The sequence below is a fragment of the Aotus nancymaae genome, unplaced genomic scaffold (assembly GCF_030222135.1).
Source record: "Aotus nancymaae isolate 86718 unplaced genomic scaffold, 86718_ANA_hifiasm-v0.15.2.pri h1tg000011l, whole genome shotgun sequence".
NCBI classification, from domain to species: Eukaryota; Metazoa; Chordata; class Mammalia; order Primates; family Aotidae; genus Aotus; species Aotus nancymaae.
Window position 1 is genome coordinate 60294774 of NW_026988422.1, and position 20637 is coordinate 60315410.

Sequence of the window (20637 nt, forward strand, 5' to 3'; positions counted from 1 at the left end):
AGGATGATCTCGATCTTTTGACTTTGTGATCCACCCATCTCGGCCTCCCAAAGTGCTGGGATTATAGGTGTGAGCCACCGCACCCGGCCATAGTTACTGTTATAGTAAATGAGAATAATTAAAATGTCTATTATAGATGTCTAGTTTCCCAGTGATCATGAAGCGCTTGTCCTAGGCAAATATTTTGAGCCTGGAATAGCCTGGGAAATATTCAGTCATTGACTCATATATTCAAGCATTTTTAAACTCTATCTATATGCAAGGAAGCTTTATATAATAGAAAGAGCATAGACGGTTTTAATCTCCAGGGTTCCTCAGTGCTCTAGGATTCTAGAATGTGCCACGTTTCAGTGTAGAGGGGAAGAGAGGAATACCCCAGAGCAGGATCAACCTTGAGTGTCACCAAATCAGGGAAGATTGTTCCCTTGCTTAGGGAAAAAGCCAGAACTGGAGGCAAAAAGAATGGAAGAAAAGGGAACAGCAGAGAGCCCCTCTTCACAGGGAGAGCAGGGAGTCAAGGATAACTCACTCTCTAGGACAGAGCCCATACCAGTCCCTCACACCAAACCAGGGTAATGCTTGGTTTTTCTTCGAGCAGCTTGAAACCTATCAGAAGTTGGGATGAGGCCTTTGGCAGTAATCCTCAAACTTTAGGGATATCAGAGTCACCTAGAGAGACTGTTAAATAAACAGATTACTAGGTTCTAGCTCTGGATAGTCTAATTCAGTAGGTTTGGGAATTTGCGTACTTAAATGTTTCTGATGCAGGTGGAAGAAAGTCTGCAATGGGGAGTGAAATCCAGTTCTTCCACCTCCAAATCCTTTTTTTTGAGACTGGGCCTTGCTCTGTCACCCAGGCTGGAGTGCAGTGGTACAATCACAGCTCACTGCAGCCTTGCCTTTTGGGCTTAAGCAATCATGCCCAACTAATTTTTGTTTTTTTGTTTTTTTATGGAGACAGGTTTTTGCCATGTTGCTCAGGCTGGTCTCAAACTCCCAAAGTGCTGGAGTACCACCTTGAGACACCATGCCCAGCCCCAAATCCTATTCTTTTTCTATCATATTAAAGACCCCTAGATGGTGGGTGAGTGGGTGGGTGGGTGGGTAGATGGATGGATGGAGGGACAACAAATAAATGATATTTCTCCCACAGAAGTCCACAGGGCTATAAATAGGCAATAGAGTCTGGGGCGCTGACTTTGTTTGTCTCTACTGTCTCATTACCTGAGAAGGGGCTGAGCCTTAGAGTGCTGACTGGATGATTCTGGGACACTGATCAAAGCCAGCTTAGCATGGTAGAAAGGGCATGAACTATGGAGTCAGAAGACATGAACTCATGTCTAAGAATTGGTCCTCCCTCATTGTATGACCGTGTGGAATTCATGACTTTATTAAACTTTTATTTTCTCATCTGTGTAAAGAAGATAAAAATGTCCAACGTACAAGGTTGTTAACTACTAAAGTATAATAAATATTATCTTATTTCTCCAGCTAAGGACACATCTTCAGTCTCATTCCATTTTCCCTCCTGATCGGAAATCCTTAGGAGTATCTAATAACTCCACACATTTATGTACACATTGTTTTTGGGTACATAGTCTCATTGGAGTCTTTTTTGAGGTAAGTAGGGAGTGTGATTCCTAACTGAAAGAAAGCTGAAGGAATCAGAACACAGAGAATTGGGGTTCCTTATCCAAAGTCACCCCGCCAGCAGTTGAGGAACGACAGGACTCCAGGGCATCTTTTGGTTCCAAGTCCACTGGTCTTTCAACAGTCCCTTGTTACCCCTTCCTGATGAGGGTACTGTAAAATCACATTTGACAACCTGGTAGTGGGGAGAGGTCACAATTAAAATTAAATTGGTCCCTAATATTAAAACTATAGATTATAGTGGGAAACATTTTATTTTTCATCTCGTGTATCTGTATCTTGCTGCTTAAGACTGGTTGGACTGAAGCCACTCCTGGGAACTCTTCCCTTTTGAATTCATCTCTTCAGTCCATTTCAGGGACTCTTTACCCCTCTGGCCTTCAGAAGGCATTTGCGTCCTGGTTTCTGATAGAGGAGGCTCTGCAAGGGAACAGAGTCTATTTATTCTAACTTGCTCCGTTGTCCCTAATGTACTGTCACACAAGTGACTTGCTGTGCGATGCTAGAGAGGAAACCATAAAATGCACGATTAAGAGTGTGGCTAATGCCTCCCAGAGAGTCAGGTTCTCTGGAGGTCACATTTCCAGCGAATTCATTGCCCATGGACGGTTCCCCCATGTCCTGCAGAGGAGCTTAGCTGTGGGATTGCCTGCCTTGCCCTTTTCCACTTTTCCGTGAAGATTTGAAAATTAGGTGAGAAGTGGGGAAGGGGTAGTAGAAAAGGTAGCTCTAGTCCGCTCTACCTGGAGCCCTCCAAGGTGAGAACGGACCTATCCTGCCCTTTCTGTGAGAGTTGTCTCTCCTCATCCTGTGGTCCAACCCTTGCTTTAAGGAGCCTGTCCATCTCTGATTTCTATGACTCAGAATGACCTAGAAAAAAGACATTCCATTGTGCTATTATTTTGTTCTGATTTTTAAAGTAATTCCAAGTCTTCCTGGTTCTCTCCTTTTTGGAGACACTGAAGAATTGGCTTCATTCTGAGGTTTTTTTGTTTTTTGTTTTGTGATGGAGTTTTGTTCTTGTCACCCAGTCTGGAGTACAGTGGCATGATCTTGGCTCACTGCAACCTCTGCCTTCGGGGTTCAAACAATTCTCCTGCCTCAGTCTCCTGAGTAGCTGGGATTACAGGTGTGCACCACCATGCCCAGCTAATTTTTGTATTTTCAGTAGTGATGGGGTTTCACCATGTTGGCCAGGCTGGTCTTGAACTTCTGAGCTCAAGTGATCTGCCTGCCTCGGCCTCCCAAAGTGCTGTGATTACAGGCATGAGCCACCATGCTCAGCTTTTCTGAGACTATTTTAACACAGCCATTTGACTTGACAAGAATGTCACTTCTCTCCAATCCCAACAGTCTGAGAATCAGGGCAATATTTATCCCCATATTGTCAACAGATGAAGGTGACAGAAATGCAGATGTATTAGTTGGAGTACTCCAGGGAAACAGAACCAATAGGCAATAGATGATAGATAGAAGACAGAAAGAGAGAGAGAGAGAAAGGAAGGGAGGGAGGGAGGGAAGGAGAGAGAGAGGAAGGGAGCAGGGAGGGAGGGAGAGAGAGAGAAAGGAAGAGAGGGAGGGAAGGAGGGAGGCAGGGAAGGGGGAGAGAGAGAAAAAGAGAGAAAGAAAGAAAGAAAGAAAGAGTTTTGCTCTAAGGCATTACCTCACATGATTATGGAAGCTGACAAGTCCAAAATGCTGTCAAAGAGAATTCATTCTCACTGTGGAAGGGCCACCTTTTTGCTTTTCTCAGGCTTTTAACTGATTGGATGAGGCCCCCACACCGAGGAGGACAATCTGCTTTACTCAGTCTACAGATTCCAAAGTTAATCTCATCCAAAAACACCCTCTGGGAACCACACTTCAGGCTCCTGTGACTCCAACCTGTTGGCTTTTGCCTTAAAGAAATTCCCTTACCATCACTTACCCTCAAACACAGGCTCCTCCCAGGCTTGAACGGAGAGGTGGAATCTTGACTCCCTCCTGCAGCTAGTGACAGCTGTACGAGTGGCCCCGGGACAAGTGCCTCTAAGATTTCACTTCTTTGGAGCCTCCCAGTTTATCTCATCCCCAACCCTTGCTACTACCACCATATCCAGTTGCAAGGAGGCAAGAGCTGAACCCTGTTTACAGGAAAGACGAAGGTATTTTTCAGGAGCTCACCGGGTCCCAATCCTTGAATGCTGGCTAAAAGGAGAACCCACCCACAAGGCTGATGTGTAGAGCCAAGGCCAGCCCAACTGTGGGATAGAAGAAGGTTGGATCTAGGGGTAAGAAGAGTTCTAGCAGAGCAGCTGCTCAGCCCTGAGCTGGCGAAGTGCTCAGAAAGAAGAAGGAGGGCTTTAGACCAGTGGTCCCATCTGCGCGGACATCACAGGTATCCCTTGCATTAAGACAGAGATCAATTAGGAACTATCTCATGCATCATAAAAGAAATCTGCACTTGATAAAAAGGAGAGTGACTAGAACGTTCTCTGAATAGTGACCATCACCACTCTTTCCAAACCCCCACCCACTGAAAGCACATTCCAATTTAGGGACAACTCTCAGGACAGCGTTTTCAGGACCACGCCTATGACCCCAGTGAAGTGCACCCACCCTGTTTGATGTCCCAGGAATCTGAGGACACCAAGAAGGCTTTAGGACAAGCCAGCCTGCGTGGATCTCAAGAAATGGGCTCTGCTAAACAAACCCAGAAGGCACTTTCCATAAGTAACAGCAGAAATGCCATCATGCAAATTGTGACAAATCGGACTAGCTACCGTAAGGCTGGGAGCAGTGTTTTATTCTTTCCTTTATGTATTTAATTTTTGAGCATCTCCGTCAGCCTAGGATGGAGTGGAGCTGACAGTGGGGTGGAAGAGATGGTGGGCAAACAACTCAGCCAAGGATAGAAAGTCCAGAGGAGGGAGCTGAAGGAGAAACAGCCAGGGGGAAGCAAAAAAGCCAGGACTCTGCGGGGCTTGCTGCTCAGGAGCTGAACTTGCAGCTTTGACAAAGCTGACTTTAAGCCGACCTTCAGCGGCGCTTCTTAGCAATGTACACCGGGCAATCGCTGGTAAATCTTTATTAATTTTAATTGGCGGCACCCATTTATAAGAACCATTAAAAAGGATAAATTGAGCCCATCCGGCGTAATGTCTTTTGTTAATTAGTTTGTCAGCACTGTTTTAATATCCCCTAATGACTTCATATTTCAGACCTGACATTAAAGGAGACGCTGTGAGAAAGGAAATGGTCTTATCACAGTGTACTGTACCGTTTTTCTTTTTTGAACAAAAAGTGTCCTTCCAAATGCTGACCAAGGTTAGATGTCATTTAATTCTCAAAGGTGGGTGCCTGAGGACTTCTGAAGCCCCCAATTCTATCTCCAAGTCCTGCCATCCCATCATTTCTCAATTTTCCTCTTTCTCTTAACCATCTCAGGCATCCCCAAAACACTCCTTCATTTCTTCTTTCCTCCTGCCTTCATTTATTCCACGAACATTTATTGAGCCCCTCAGAATAGGGGAGATGGGATGGCAGGCAGTCAAGCAACATGCAGGTATTTCCTAGAAAAAAAGATCCAAAAGCTTTACATTTTAATTCCACTGAAGGACTTTTTTTTTTTTTTTTTTCCTTCGGATTCAAAGCCAGCATTTTTCTTTTGGCAGAAAACAAAATACGAGAAGGAAGAGAAAGAAAGACAAAAATAATTAAGGTGGGTCTTGACTCCTGGTTCCAAACATTTTTGCTCTAATGAAAACCAAAATTGACACCAAGCACAGGTCTTGAGGCAGTGGAGGGGGGAGGGATGGGGGGGGGAGAGAGAGAGAGAGAGAGAAAGAATGCCCTGTGTTTGGATCTTAGGACCACTGCCATGGGCCTCAAAAAAGGGGGCACAGGATGATGCTTGGAATGCTGGAAGCTTTTTTTTTTTTTTTTTTTTTTTTCTGGAGATGGAGTCTTGCTCTGTTGCCCAGGCTGGAGTGCAGTGGCGCCATCTCAGCTCACTGCAACCTCTGCCTCCCCGGTTCAAGCAATTCTTCTGCCTCAACCTCCTGAGTGGCTGGGATTACAGGCACGCGCCACTGCACTTAGTTAATTTTTTTGTATTTTTATTTTTACCACGTTGGCCAAGCTGGTCTCGAACTCCTAACCTCATGATCTACCCGCCTTGGCCTCCCAAATTGCTGGGATTACAGGTGTTAGCCACTGTGACCAGCCCTCTGGAAGCTTTTAAAACTATTCACACCGGTCAAATCTAAACAAAAAGAAGGAAATTAAGTTTGTCACTCTGCCCTGGTCTCTCATTGTCCCAGGGCCAGTGAGACTTGGGGTAAGGAGCAAGGAAGGGACCTTCAAGAAGGAGCTGAGGCGCCCATGCTGGCATGTTGGCCCCTTGCAGTTATCTTTGGCTGGTTAAGTGAATTTACAGGCAGTATTACCTAGTTTTAACTGATTGCTCTCACAAAGAGGACAATTAGAAATCATAGCTCAAACTGCAAGTTGACATGAAAAATGACACAGCTGAAACCTCTCCTACTACTACAAGCTCTTTGTCAACCATCTGATGAGGTAAAAATAATGTTGATCTAATCACATCTGACAAGCAATTGGCCAAAAAAAAAAAAAAAAGTAAAAAACTATCAAGAAGACTATTTGAAATGTGGATTTACATCCACTATTATTCACAGTAAACTTTTCCCTGAGCATATTCTGTGCCTTGAGATATTAACTAATAATCATGGTACTAATTTATACTTTATGGATAAATAGGTGGAAAAGGAGGCACATACATGCTCAGAAAAAATTACTGACAGAAGAATTACGTGGCTGTAAAAGTGTGCCTGGAGACCGCCCAAGTGTGGGGCTTTTGACCTAACTCCCCGGATCCTCAATTTTCTCCTCTGTAAAATGGTAATAACTCCACCTACTTTGTAAGGTTGTTCTAACGACCACAGGTGAAGCATCTAAAGTGCCCATTGCAGAACCTGGCACTGGATGTGGCACAGCGTGATGGAGCTAACATCATCATTCTCATCATCATTACGCCATCATCATCCTGGTCACCACCACTGATATAGTTGGGAATATATATCCGTGTCTCTGCCCAAATCTCATGTTGAATTGTAATCCCCAGTATTGGAGGTGGGGCCTGGTGGGAGGTGATTGGACTATGGGGATGAATTTCTCATGAATGGTTTAGCACCATTCCCTTGGTGCTGTCTGCCCAATAGTGACTCTCCTGAGATCTGGCTGTTTATTTTTATTTTTTATTTTATTTTTTATTTTTTTGAGATGGAGTCTCACTCTGCCACCAGGCTGGAGTGCAGTGGTGCAATCTTGGCTCACTGCAACCTCTGCCTCCTGGAGAGATTCTCCTGCCTCAGCCTCCCAAGTAGCTGGGACTACAGGTACACCCAGCTAATTTTTGTATTTTCAGTAGAGACAGGGTTTCACCATGTTGACCAGGATGGTCTCCATCTCTTGACTTCATGATCTGCCCGCCTCGGCCTCCTGAAGTGCTGAGATTACAGGTGTGAGCCACCGCACCTGGCCCAGATCTAGCTGTTTAAAAGTGTGTGGCATCTTATTCTCTTGCTTCTGTCTTTTGCTCCTGCTTTCATCATGTGACATGCCTACTTCCCTTTGCTTTCCACCATATTTGAAAGCTTCCTGAGGCCTTCCCAGAAGTGGATGCCAGCACTACGCTTCCTGTATAGCCTACAGAACCATGAGCCCACCAAACGTCTTTTCTTATAAATTATCCAGTCTCAGGTATTTATAGCAATCCAAGAACCATAATCATCATCACATCATCATCATCCCATCATCACCATTAACATCTTTATCATCACCCCACAAGCAATCTTCTGTGATCCCTTTTGACGGTGTACAGCAATCAGTGAATTACTGAAGTTTTTTTTTAGTTATTATTACAAGTCCTGTTAAGAAAATCTGTAAGAGTTTCTTGCGTGGCCCAGAGCTCTCTTGGATACACTTTCTCCTTTTTCATCCCTCCTACACTTTATGGATGCTGTAGAGCAAGGCCTCACCAACTCCAACAGACAGATGAGATGCATTTGAATAAAGCCAGCCATAGGGACTGGGAAGAGCTTCAGGATGACGGACAGCCTATTTAAAGGGCCAGCCTGGGCAACAGAAGGAAACCACATCTCAAAAAAAAAAAAAAAAAACAAATAAAAAATAGAAACCAAACCAAAAAAAATTAAGAGTGGCTGCTTCCCAGCACCACGCAATAGTTGTCTTATAGTGTGACATGGCAATTGCCCCATAAACTGCATACCTCGACCATACCTTGGCTTTCCGTTGAAACTACTCTCTGTAACCCTAATGTGACAGGCAAGCAGTCCAAACCAATGCTATTTTGGCCCCTGAGCCATTTTAAGGAAAACTAAGACTTGTAACAAGTAACTAAGGTCTATAATTTTCTACCCTACCCAGACAATGTGTAAACTAATGCTTATCTTGACTTCTGTGAACCACTTAAGTAACAATCGGAATGTCCAAAGTCCCCTGGCCCTTGGAATGTCCAAAGCCTCTCACCCTCACCCCCGCCCAGGTGGTGGTTTATGGGCATAAAAGGTCTTGACACCCTCCTTTCGGGGCCACAGGTTAGAGAGACACGAGTCCTCCGTGGCCGCCGGCAATAAAGACCCTGTAATTTGGCCCAGTCTTTGTCTCAGTGGTGATTTTGTGCTCGCTTGGTTACAATAGGACAATAGGCACAGTAGGCCATAGCATTCAATCTTCAAGAAAATCCAGAAATGGGTCAGGTGTGGTGGGTGGCTCATGCCTGTAATCCCAGCACTTTGGAAGGCCAAGGTGGGAGGATCGCCTGAGCTCAGGAATTCAAGACCAGCCTGGCCAACAAAGCGGGCATGGTGGCAGGTGCCTGTAATCCCAACTACTCAGGATCAGGAGGCTGAGGCAGGAGAGTCGCTTAAACCCAGGAGTCAGAGGTTGCAGTGAGCCAAGATCACAACAAAAGAAAAAAAAAAAAAGGAAAAACCAGAAATGGAGATACTTTTCAGTGAAATCTTTCCTTTTTTTTCCCTGCACCAATCTGTTACAGTGCCTAAAATAGCACTTTGGAGCTGTGCTGCTTGAGTTTTACAAGCTTTTCTGCCTTAAGGGATCCCCTGTTGAACAGCAAATGTCCATGAGGGAGGAGTACATTAGGTCTCAACTGACATCTAAAAAGATATTTGCATGTCAGTCTTTTGAGATGAAATCAAAGACAAGAGAGGTGGGAGTGAGGAGCAGGGCTAGAGTAGGGGGCAGGAAGGGACCCAAAAGGCAAACTGGGGGGAATTCCAAGCGTCTAACATTACCTACACCCCGGTTTTGCTGAGACTGGCTTTTACTCTGGAAAAGGGGATTCTTTGCTTTTGAATATCTACACTTTGTCCTTTTCCTCTGAACACCCTCCCCCTTCCCCCGTACACCCTCCCCCTTCCCCCTCCAATCTCCTTTCCTCAGCCTTTGTGTGTACCCCTGCATGTGTATACACACACACACACACACACACACACACACACACCAGAAAACTCTGAATTTAAGAAAAGATTAGGATAAAAACAAGAGTTGAGGCCAGGCGCGGTGGCTCACGCCTGTAATCCCAGCACTTTGGGAGGCCAAGATGGGTGGATCGCTTGAGGTCAGGAGTTCCAGACCAGCCTGGTCAACATGGTGAAACCCTTTGTACTAAAAATAAAAAATTAGCTGGGCGTGGTGGTGGGTGCTTGTGGTGTTCGAACCAGAGCAACTCCATCTTGAGTGGGGGTTAGGAAGATGATGCTGGGACTTGCTGGGCCACATTCCCAGAAAGTTAGGTATTCCTAGCCTCCAGATGGTCATAGTTAAAGGAACATGATAACGTTTAGATAACTTGATAATGTTTACTAAACAGACCTGGACTTAGGAGTGTCCTAGTATCCTGATATCTTGAGAACAAAGGCATTCCTAATTTTGCTTTAAAGACCATAATGATTCTTGCAAAATATAGTCATTAATAAAATTAATCCTCTAACACAAACCCTTGTAGCAGAGCACATCTCCCTATGATCTTTTTCTATCCTCTATATACAAGCATTGTACCTAGGGAACACGTGTTCCTCCTGTTACTTTTGGTAACGCCCTACTCCTGTCCAAAAGAACAGGAGTAGCTGTTCTTTTGTCAGAGGTGTGTGAACCAGAGCAACTCCATCTTGAATAGGAGCTGGGTAAAATAAGGCTGAAGCCTGTCAGGCTTCCACGTGCAAGACTGGACCCAGAAAGTCTGAAGTCCTGCCTGCCTTGGCTGATTGCTCCCCCATCCCCCCACTGCCTGCACTGGCCATTATCCCTGATTGCCCAGCGGAGCTTCTTCCAGACATTGAGCTTCTCTCCCCACACTGCCATCTTAACTGTTATGATAATGTGAATACTCCTCACCCCACCCTGCCATCTTAACTCTTGTGGCTCTGTGAATATCCCTCCGCCCCACCCTACTATCTTAACTACTCTTACACCTTACCCCACCTGCCACTGTAACTGAACTTATGGTAATGTATACTCCTTGCCCCTACCCCCACCACTGTAACTAATCTTACTCTGTAACACCCCTGGCCCCCCCAAAATTGCCCCAACCTATAAAACCAATTCCCACCCCAGTCCTTTCTCGGATTCGCCTGCCTGCACCCAAGTGAGAGATAAAAACAGCCTTGTTCTCTCGACCTCGTGATCCACCCGCCTCGGCCTCCCAAAGTGCTGGGATTACAGGCTTGAGCCACCGCGCCCGGCCAAGTAGCCATTCTTTTATTCCTTTACTTTCTTAATAAAATTCCTTTCACTCGGCACTGAGGACTCACCCTGAATTATTTCTTGTGCAAGATCCAAGAACCTTCTCTTGGGATCTGGATCCGGACTCCTTTCCTGTAACACTTTCACCATTTTACTTTCTTAATAAACTCGCTTTTGCTTTGCACTGTGGACTCACTCTGAATTCTTTCTTGTGTGGGATCAAAGAACCCTCTCTTATGGTCTGGACTGAGACCACTTTCCTGTAACATCAGTGACTCCGGAGGCTGAGACACCAGAATCCCTTGAACCAGGGAGGCGGAGGCTGCAGTGAGCTGAAATTGTACCACTGTACTTCATCTTGGCAACAGAGGGAGACTCCATCTCAAAAAAAAAAAAAAAAAAAAACCAAAACCAACAACCACAGCACTACCAAAAATCAGGAGTTGGAAAATTGCTAGACTGTAATATAAGACAAATCTGAAAGGAAAATAAGCTGTTGTTGGAAATACATGCTTGGTGCCCCCCCAAAAAAATAGCACTGAGACAAAGGATTGTTTAGCAACACAATTTTTACTTCCTGGACTAGGAATGTCCAGGAAGGGCACTCTTACTAGCCATCTTGCCACAAGAGTACAAGGAACAAAGGAAAACAGGCAAATCTATTCCTTACGCATTTGGGGTCATCACTGCTGTGTCTGATCTCCATTGGCTGGCGCCAAACCTCACAATCTAAACTAAAACCCACTGGCTAACAACTTAAAACTTTTCTAAACAGGTAAGAGCAATGGAGCGCTGGGACCTGCCTGTGAGCATGTCCAGCACAGTTATCTTGGTTAAAGTACAAGGACATAGAATGTACTACGTGCCTGTAAGCATGGCATGTCTAACAGCTACATGGGATAGGGCTTAACAAAGTTATTAGCACACTTATTTTTTTTTTTGACAAGAAAGGAAACTTTAAAAGGAACTCATCCACCTCCCACAGCTGTGTATTTGTGTTTGCATAGGATGTGTATGGTTTACCATCTTTCAGCAACAACTAGTCCCCTCATTTCCCTAAAACAAATTTTCATTAGCCAGACCATGTGCTAAGTGCCAAGGATACTAAGATGAATAAGAAAAGTAATTCTTATCTTCAAGGAGCTCGCCATTTAGGTGGCAACACCAACAAATATACAGTAATGAATAATTTGCTACAGGTTTTAAAAGAGGGGAATCTGTGGGAACATAAATAAAGGGCATACCCACCTATTCCTCTAGAAAGTCGATTTTGTGAAAGCTTCATGGGGGAAATGTCCCATAGACTAAATATTTCTTAAAACTTTTCAATTATGCAATGTGTCATACAGAAAATAATATAAATGATGTATATGTACCATTTAAAAATAGTAAACAAACACCTGTGAACCCACCACCCAGCCTAAGAGATAGAACAGCTTCCATATCTTTGAAGTCCCTCTCTGACTTCACATGAATGTCCTGTTTTTCATTCCTTTGTTTTTACTAATAATTTTCTTCCTGTATATGTGTCACTAAACTATTAATATATACTTTTTTGGTTTGTCTGGTTTTGAATTTTATGTAAATGGAATAATACAGTATTATAATTCTGAGACATGACTTGACCATATGTTTTTTGAGAATAATCTCTGTTCGTATACAGTTACAGTTTATTAGTTTTTAGTGATGTGTAGTCTTCTGTTGTACGAACATATCCTAACATATAGATATTTTATCATTGATAACTATTCCATTCTTTTCCATTTTTGCTATTATAAACAGAGACACAATGAAAATTCTTCTGTAAGACTCCTGGTAAATATGTCTCCTTCAAGAGGAACTCTTGGATTGTTGCTGGAATTATATTGGCTTGAACATTGATTTTGTGTCCATTAATTCTGGTAAATGCTCTTATTAATTCTAAATTTGTCTCTGTAAAAAGTTTGGTATTTTTTTAATAGACAATCCTATAATTTGAAAATGGTGGTAACTTTCTTTCTTTTTTTTTTTTTTTCTAATTTTGTATACATTTTTTCTGTTTTTCTTTCTTTTTTTTTTTTTGGAGACAGAGTCTGTCTCTATTGCCAGGCTGGAGTGCAGTGGTGCAATCTTGGCTCACTGCAACCTCCACCTCTTGGGTTCAAGTGATTCTCCTGCCTCAGCCTCCCAAGTAGCTGGGACTACAGGTGGGCACCTCCACACCCAGCTAATTTTTGTGTTTTTAGTAGAGATGGGGTTTCACCATGTTGGTCAGGATGGTCTCCATCTCTCGATCTTGTGATCCACCTGCCTTAGCTCACACCTACAGGTGTGAGCCACTGTATCCAGCACATGTTTTTCTTTTCTTACCACAATTATTAAGACTTTTAATGTGATATTGTATGTAAATGATGGTAACTGGCATTTAGATCTAGTTCCTGACCTTAAAGAGAATGTTTTCAACATGTTACCACTAAGTATACATTGTACTTTTCTGAAAATATATAATTAATTTTCTTCTATTAGGTTAAAGATGATTCCTGCTACCCATAATTTGCTAAGAGTTTTTTTTTATCATAATTTTTAGTATTGCCAACAGTTCTTCACTTAAAAAAAATTGTATATTTTTTCCGCCTTTAATCTGTGAATATGATACATTACCTTATTCAGTGGTCTAACATTAAACCAACTTTGTATTCTTTGGGTAAGCCTAATTGGTCATTATCTGTGTTAATATATATAGCTAAAATTAGTTTTTATTAATGTATATTATTTTAAATTGTCTCAGAGCCTTTTAGACCTAGCCAGCAGTGCTTTTGCCAATGCAATTTTCATAAAGACTTTGTGGGTTTCCAGTTTACCTGATTCTGGTCTTCATGTCATAGAGTCACATTTGAAATTCTTTCCTAGATAGCCTCTTGCTAATTTTGGCAAACTAAATCCCTTTTGTCTAGTTGAGAGGATCTACTAGGAGCCACCATAAATCTTTTAGTGGTCTTATCTAATCTAAGGGTCCCATAGTTACACTCTTAACTAGCTTTTTACCCTGAGGCCATTACTTACTTTGAAAATAATTTACTGGCTTGAAGGACAAGAAGCAGTTTTGGTTTTCAACCCATTACCTTCTGACTTCTCTATAGTTATTCAACTCTTGTTTCAAACTTAACAATTCTTTCTTTAGCTGATCTCTCTCTTCCCATACCTTATCTTAGGCACCTAAAATACTCAACATTCTTCCTGGAAATCATTTTGCCAATGTCAACAGTTTATTAGATTTATTTTCTATTATACGAATTACCATGGGCAACAACAACTTTGTGAGATGTTAATACTATTCAACACAAGTCATCAATTTCCGAGCCTTCTTTTTTTTTTTTTTTTTTCTAATTTTTGTCAGTTTTTTTGTTGTTTTTTGTTTTATTTTGTTTTATCGTACTTTAAGCTCTGGGGTACATGTGCACATCCTGCAGGGTTGTTGCATAGGTACTCACATGCCATGGTGGCTAGAACAGTTTCCTTATTTACATTCCAGCCTCCACAACTGCTTACTTGCAAATTTTTCAAGTTTTGGAAATAGTTCCCTTGCTGCTTTTCTAGCCTCTGTTTGTCACCCAGTCCTAAAGAAAATGCCTCATGTTTTAGGTTTTTAGTTCAGCAGCAACCCACTTACAAGGTTTCAATTTCTCTATCAATCAGCTCTTTTTGCATAACAAACCACTTCAAAATTTAGTGGTTTTAAACAACAATCATTTGTTCAGCTCAGAATTTTGTGGATCCACAATTTGGGCTGGATTTAGCCAGTAGGTTCATCTGCTCATGTGGGCTGGGCTTACTCATACTTCTATGGCCAGCTGTTTGGTGGTCAGCTGGATGACTTGTTTCCAACGCTTGCCTGGCTGGTCCTTGGGGCATAGAGACAATTGAGCCCTACATCTATCATTGAATGACAAGCCAACAAAGGCATCTTCACATGGCAGCCATGGCAAGGGTCCCTAGAGCAATAAGAGAGAAAGCCTGAATGCACAAGTGCTGTTCACGTTTCTGCTTACATCATATTTGCTAATGTCCTATTGACAATAAGGATTACAACATGCTTCCTTGATTCATCCTTTTCTTTTTCTCAGACTATTTATTTCCTTTTTTCTTCTTTCAGCTTTAGAGGTTAGATTGACAAATAAAAAATTGTATATATTCAAGTAAAATGTTAGTATTATAGTCACTATGCTATATATTAGGTTTCTAGAACTAATTCACCTTTTCACTGTAAATGTGTACCTTTTGACCAGTGTCTCCCATTTCCCCCACTTCTCTCCCCTGGAAACCATTGTTATACTCTGTGTCTCTGAGATTTTTAGATTCCATATATTAGTGAAATCATGCAATATTTGTCTTTCTGTGCCTAGCTTATTTCATTTAGGGTATGTCCTCCAGGATTATCCATGTTGTTGCATATGACAGGATTTTTTTTCCTTTTTAAGGCTGAATTACATTCCATCATATATATATGTAAATATGTACATATACATATATATATATATCACATTTTAAAAATCCATTCATCCTCGGCTGGGCACGGTGGCTCACACCTGTAATCCCAGCACTTTGGGAGGCCAAAGTGGGTAGATTTTAAAAATTCATTCATCCAAGGCCAGGTGCGGTGGCTCACGCCTATAGTCCCAGCACTTTGGGAGGCCGAGGTGGGTGGATCATGAGGTCAAGAGATCGAGACCATCCTGGTCAACATGGTGAAACCCTGTCTCTACTAAAAATACAAAAAAATTAGCTGGGCATGGTGGCACGTGCCTGTAATCCCAGCTACTCGGGAGGCTGAGGCAGGATAATTGCCTGAACCCAGGAGGCGAGGTTGCGGTGAGCCGAGATCGCGCCATTGCTCTCCAGCCTGGATAACAAGAGCAAAACTCCGTCTAAAAAAAAAAAAAAATTCATTCATCCATTGTCAGATACTTGCTTTGTTTCCATATCTTGGCTATTATAAATAATGCTGCAGTGAAGATGGGAGTGCAGATATCTCTTTGATACAGTGATTTTATTTCCTGTGACTATATTTCCAAAGATAGAAATGCTAGCTCATATAATAATTATATTTTTAATTTTTTGAGGAACCTCTGTACTGTTTTCCGTATGAGTGTACTAATTTACATTCTCACAACAATGGGTAAAGGTTCCCTTTCTCCACATCCTCACCAACACTTATCCTTTGACTTTTTGATAGTAGCCATCTTAACAAGTTTGAGGCAATATCTCACTGTGGTTTTGATTTGTATTTCCCTGATAATTAGAGATATTGAACACCTTTTTATGTACCTGTTAGCCATTTGTATGTCTTTTTCAGAAAAATATCAATTGTCCACTTTTTTTAATTTTTCAATTTTTTTTATTTTTTATTTTTTATTTTGAGACGGTCTCACTCTGTCACCCAGGCTGAAGTGCAATGGTGTGATCATGGCTCACTGCAGTCTCGACTTCCCAGGCTCCAGGGATCCTTCCACCTAAGCCTCCCAAGTAGCTGGGACCACAAGTGTGCACCACCATGACCGGCTAATTTTTGTGCTTTTGTAGAAATGGGATTTCACCATGTTTCCCAGGCTGGTCTTTGCCCATTTTAAAATTCAGTTATTTTTGAGTGTTTTTGCCACTGAGTTGTATGAGTTCTTGGATATTAATCCCTTATCAGATCTATGGTCTGCAAATATATTCTCCTGTTCTGTGAACTGTCATGTCACTTTGTTGACTGTGTCTTTTTCTGCTTAGAAACTTTTAGTTCAATGTAGTCCCATTTGTTTATTTTTGGTTTTGTTGCCTGCATTTGGTATCATATCCAAAAAATCATTGCCAAGACCACTGGAAGTTTTCCCCTATGTTTTAAGAATCTTACATTTTGAGGTCTTACGTCTATACCTTTAATGCATTTATAGTTGCTTTTTGGTGTATAGTGTGAGATAAGGATCTGATTCCATTGTTTTTGGTTTATTTGGTTTGGTTTGTTTTTGCTAATGTAATTTTCCTAAAACCGTTAATTGAAGAGACTATCCTCCCTCCATTATATATTCTTGCCACCTTTGTCAAAGATTAGCTGATCACTATGCATGTGTTTATTCCGGAACTTTCTATCCTGTTCCATTGACCTATACATCTGTTTTTATGCCAGTGCCAAACTGTTTGATTACTATAGTTTTGCAATATGATTTGAAATCAGAAAGTGTGAAGCCTCCAGCTTTGTTTTTGCTCAAGATTACCTTAGCTATTTGGTGTCTTCTGTGGCTTTATACCAATTTTAAGATTTTTTTTTCTATTTCTGTAAAAAAAATGCCACTGGAATTCTAAGGAGATTGCACTGAATCTGTACATCACTTGAGTAGTATGAACATTTTGACAATACTGATTCTCCCATGAATTTGTCTGTTATTATTATGTTATATTTGTCTCTTCTTGGATAAATGCAAGAACTTCAGAACCTTTTAAATCCATTCCCCCTCCTGATTTATAGGCCATTGTTGTAATATATTTTAATTCCATATATATTTCAAATTGAATAAGTTCTGTTATTATGATGTCAATATTTATTTAGATGTATCCACTAGTTATCATTTTCATTGTTCTTTATTCCTTCTTACATCTCTGAGCTTCTGGAAAAATACCTATTGCTTTGTTTCAGGTTCTGTGGTAACACAATTCTCTGAAGTTTACTTGTTTGTTTTGTTTTTTGTTTTTTTTTGTTGTTTTTTTTTTAAAGATGAGGTTTCACCATGATGGCCAGGCTAGTCTTGAACTCCTGACCTCAGGTGATCCACCCACCTTAGCCTCCCAAAGTGCTAGGATCACAGGCGTGAGCCACCGCACCTGGCTACTTGTTTGTTTTTTAAGTTTTACTGAGCTATGGTTGACATATAATAAACGGCTAATATGTAAAGTATTTGATGTATTTTGACACATGTGAACTACCTCTGCAATCAAGATAATAAACATATCCATCATCTCCAAAGCTTCCTCATACTCCTTTGTGATCTGTTTCTCCCTTTATTGCTGAGTAGTAGTCTATCATAAATATGCCACAGGGTTTTTTTTTTTTTTATCCATTCACTGGTTCGTGGTCATCTGAATTTCTTTCAGTTTTAAGCTATTATAAACAAAGCAGTGGTGAACATTTATGTGCAAATTTTTGTATGCACATAGGCTTTCATTTCCCTTGGATAAATATCTAGGAGTGAAATAGGGCTCAATTATATTCTAAGTGTATGCATAAAGTTTTAAGAAATGCCACAGCTGCTTTCCAAAGTGGTTGTACCATTTTACAGTGCCCACAAGGTTTGAGAGTTCCAGTTGCTCCACATTCTCACCAATACTTTCTAATTTTAGCCATTCTAAGAGGTGTGGTGGTTATCTCATTGACATTTTAATTTACATTTCCTTAATAACCAATGATGTTGACAATCTCCTCATGTGTTTATTAGTTATCTGTATATTCTTTGGTGAAATATACATCCAATTTTCTACCCATATTTTTATTGTATGTTTTGTTACCACTGAGTTGATTTTTCGTTTTGTTTTGCTTTCCTCAGAAATGGGGTCTTGCTATGTTACCCAGGCTGGACTGGAACTCCTGGGCTAAAGTGATCCTTCCACCTCAGCCTCCTACATAGCTGGGGACTGCAAGTGCACACCACCATGCCTGACTTGTTAACTATTGAGTTTTGAGAGTTCATTAAGTAGTCTAGCTACAGGCTTTTATCAGATATATGATTTACAAATGTTTCTCCCAGTCTGGCTTCATTTTTCACTTCCATAACAGTATATTTTGAAGAGCAGAAATTTTTTTGATAAGGTTTAATTTATCAATATGTTGTTTTGGGTCATATTTTCTTACTTCTTTGCATGCTTAGTAAGTTTTGCTTGGATGCCATACATCTTCAGTAAAAAATGCCACTTTATACTAAGCTTTAAATCAAGTTATATAGTCCTCCAACATATTCTTCTTTTTCAAAATCATTTGAACTATTCCAGTTATGTTACACTTACATATGGAGTTTAGAATCAGCTGATAGTCTTCAAGTTTGGCTATAAAAATAAAGGTACTATGAACAATCATATACAGGTTTTTGTGTGGACATGTTACAGTAGGTAGCTAGTCAGACAGGAGCAGGGCAGGAGAGGGCTTCCCCCACCACAGACACACCATGAATGTCAGGCATCCATCAAGTGCTGATCAGGCAGTCTCCAGCTGTCTCTCTAAAGTAATTATTGGTCACAGCCTGCACCAGGGAAAGGCAATTTCCCAAAAAATAGAAAAAACCTGAAACGTGATCAGTAGCTTCCTGATAAGATCTCCAGAACTGAGCCAGTGGGTTCAGGCATGCGCATTAAGAGGCAAAATGGCAGCATTTAACTCTAGGAATGCCAGACTGGTAAGGGAAGAATGCCTCAAGTGAGGATGCTACAACTCCAGCAAATAGGCTGCACATGTGCTCCCTCCCAAGCGGGAGCAGGCCACTACACACGCCTACAGCCCATCCCAGGGGAAGAATCAGGAAAAAAGCAATGCAAGACCCTGAAAGTATGCCAATGTGTACAACAGAGTCAAAGATCAAACAGTGCACTGGATCTCTCAAGTCGCCCACTTGGCCCTTTTCCAAGTGTACTTTACTTTCTTTCATTCTTATTCTAAAGCTGCTAGTAACCTTTCACTCCTGACTCAGTCTCTCCTTCCTTGTGCCCCTCCATTGAATTCTTTCTTCTGAGGAGGCAAGAATTGAGGTTGCTGCAGACCTGTATGGATTCGCGGTTGGTAACATACTTTGGTGCCGTGTGACTCGGATACATTCTGTTGCTAACAGGCATAAGTTTTTATTTCTTTGGGATAAATGCCCAGAAGTCCTATTTCTGGGTCATATGGTAAGTATATATGTGTGTGTGTGTGTGTGTGTGTGTATATATATATATTTTTTTTTTTTTTGAGACGGAGTTTCGCTCTTGTTACCCAGGCTGGAGTGCAATGGCACGATCTCGGCTCACCGCAACCTCCGCCTCCTGGGTTCAGGCAATTCTCCTGCCTCAGCCTCCTGAGTAGCTGGGATTACAGGCACGCGCCACCATGCCCAGCTAATTTTTTGTATTTTTAGTAGAGACGGGGTTTCACCATGTTGACCAGGATAGTCTCGATCTCTTGACCTCGTGATCCACCCGCCTCGGCCTCCCAAAGTGCTGGGATTACAGGCGTGAGCCACCATGCCCGGCCTTTTTTTTTTTCTTAACTGATCAAGTGTTTTGGAGATGGGCTATACAATTTCGCATTCCCATCAGCCATATGTAAGATATCTAGTTTTTCTGCATCCTCACCAGAATTTGATATTGTCACTTATTTGCATCTGAGCTGTTCTGATAGATGTGTAGTAATTTCTCTTTGTGGCCTTAATTTGCATTGCCCTAAGGCCAGTGCTATTGAACATCTTTTCATGTGCTTATTTTCCATCTGCACATCTTTTTCAGTGAAATGTCTTTCATGTCTTTTGCTCATTTTCTAATTAAATTGTTGACTTCTTTTACTGTTACAGTTTGAGGGTTTTAGAATATATATTATAGATACTAGTCCCATATGTAGTTTGCAAATATTTTCTCTCAATCTGTGGCCTGTTATTTTTGTTTGTTTGTTTTTATGTTTTTAACAGAGTCTTTTGCAGAGCAATTTTTTTTTATTTTGATGGAGTCCAATTTGTTAACCATTTCTTATATGAATCATGCTTAGTGTCATATATAAGACCACCTGACCAAGCAAGTAGAATCTCAAACTAGAATACATTCCTGTCTTAAATCAGACCAACAAAACTGGTATAGATTCAAGTTTGAGTGAGCGAAATCAAGAGAACCAAAAATCCCGGAATTAACTGTCATCATCATCAATTAATGTTTGTTTTCCATGGACCATGCATTGTTGTAAGCAATGCAATACTTCAGAAATGATCTCTCCCTTTTTTAGAATGTAAGCTTCTTTGCCAGAAGAAAAAAAAATGATACACTACTGAAATCTTTGGGAGACAAAAACCAGAAAACCAAAGCAAACAATGAAACAATGTAGGAACTGAGTACATAACAGGCTCAGAAAAACAGTCATGAAAGATATTGCCAAAAAAAAGGAGAATAAAGGAAAGTGTTGCTTCTTTATATGGGGACACAGAGGAAGGAGTCACAGAAAAAGCCACAAAATAG

The 20637-nt window shown here is 41.4% G+C and overlaps 1 long non-coding RNA gene across 1 annotated transcript in view; it reads right to left on the reverse strand.

Annotated features, from left to right (window-relative positions):
• LOC135274180 (uncharacterized) overlaps nucleotides 1-20637 on the reverse strand; it is a 55051-nt gene that overhangs the window by 7927 nt on the left and 26487 nt on the right. The gene's annotated exons all lie outside the window — the stretch shown is intronic.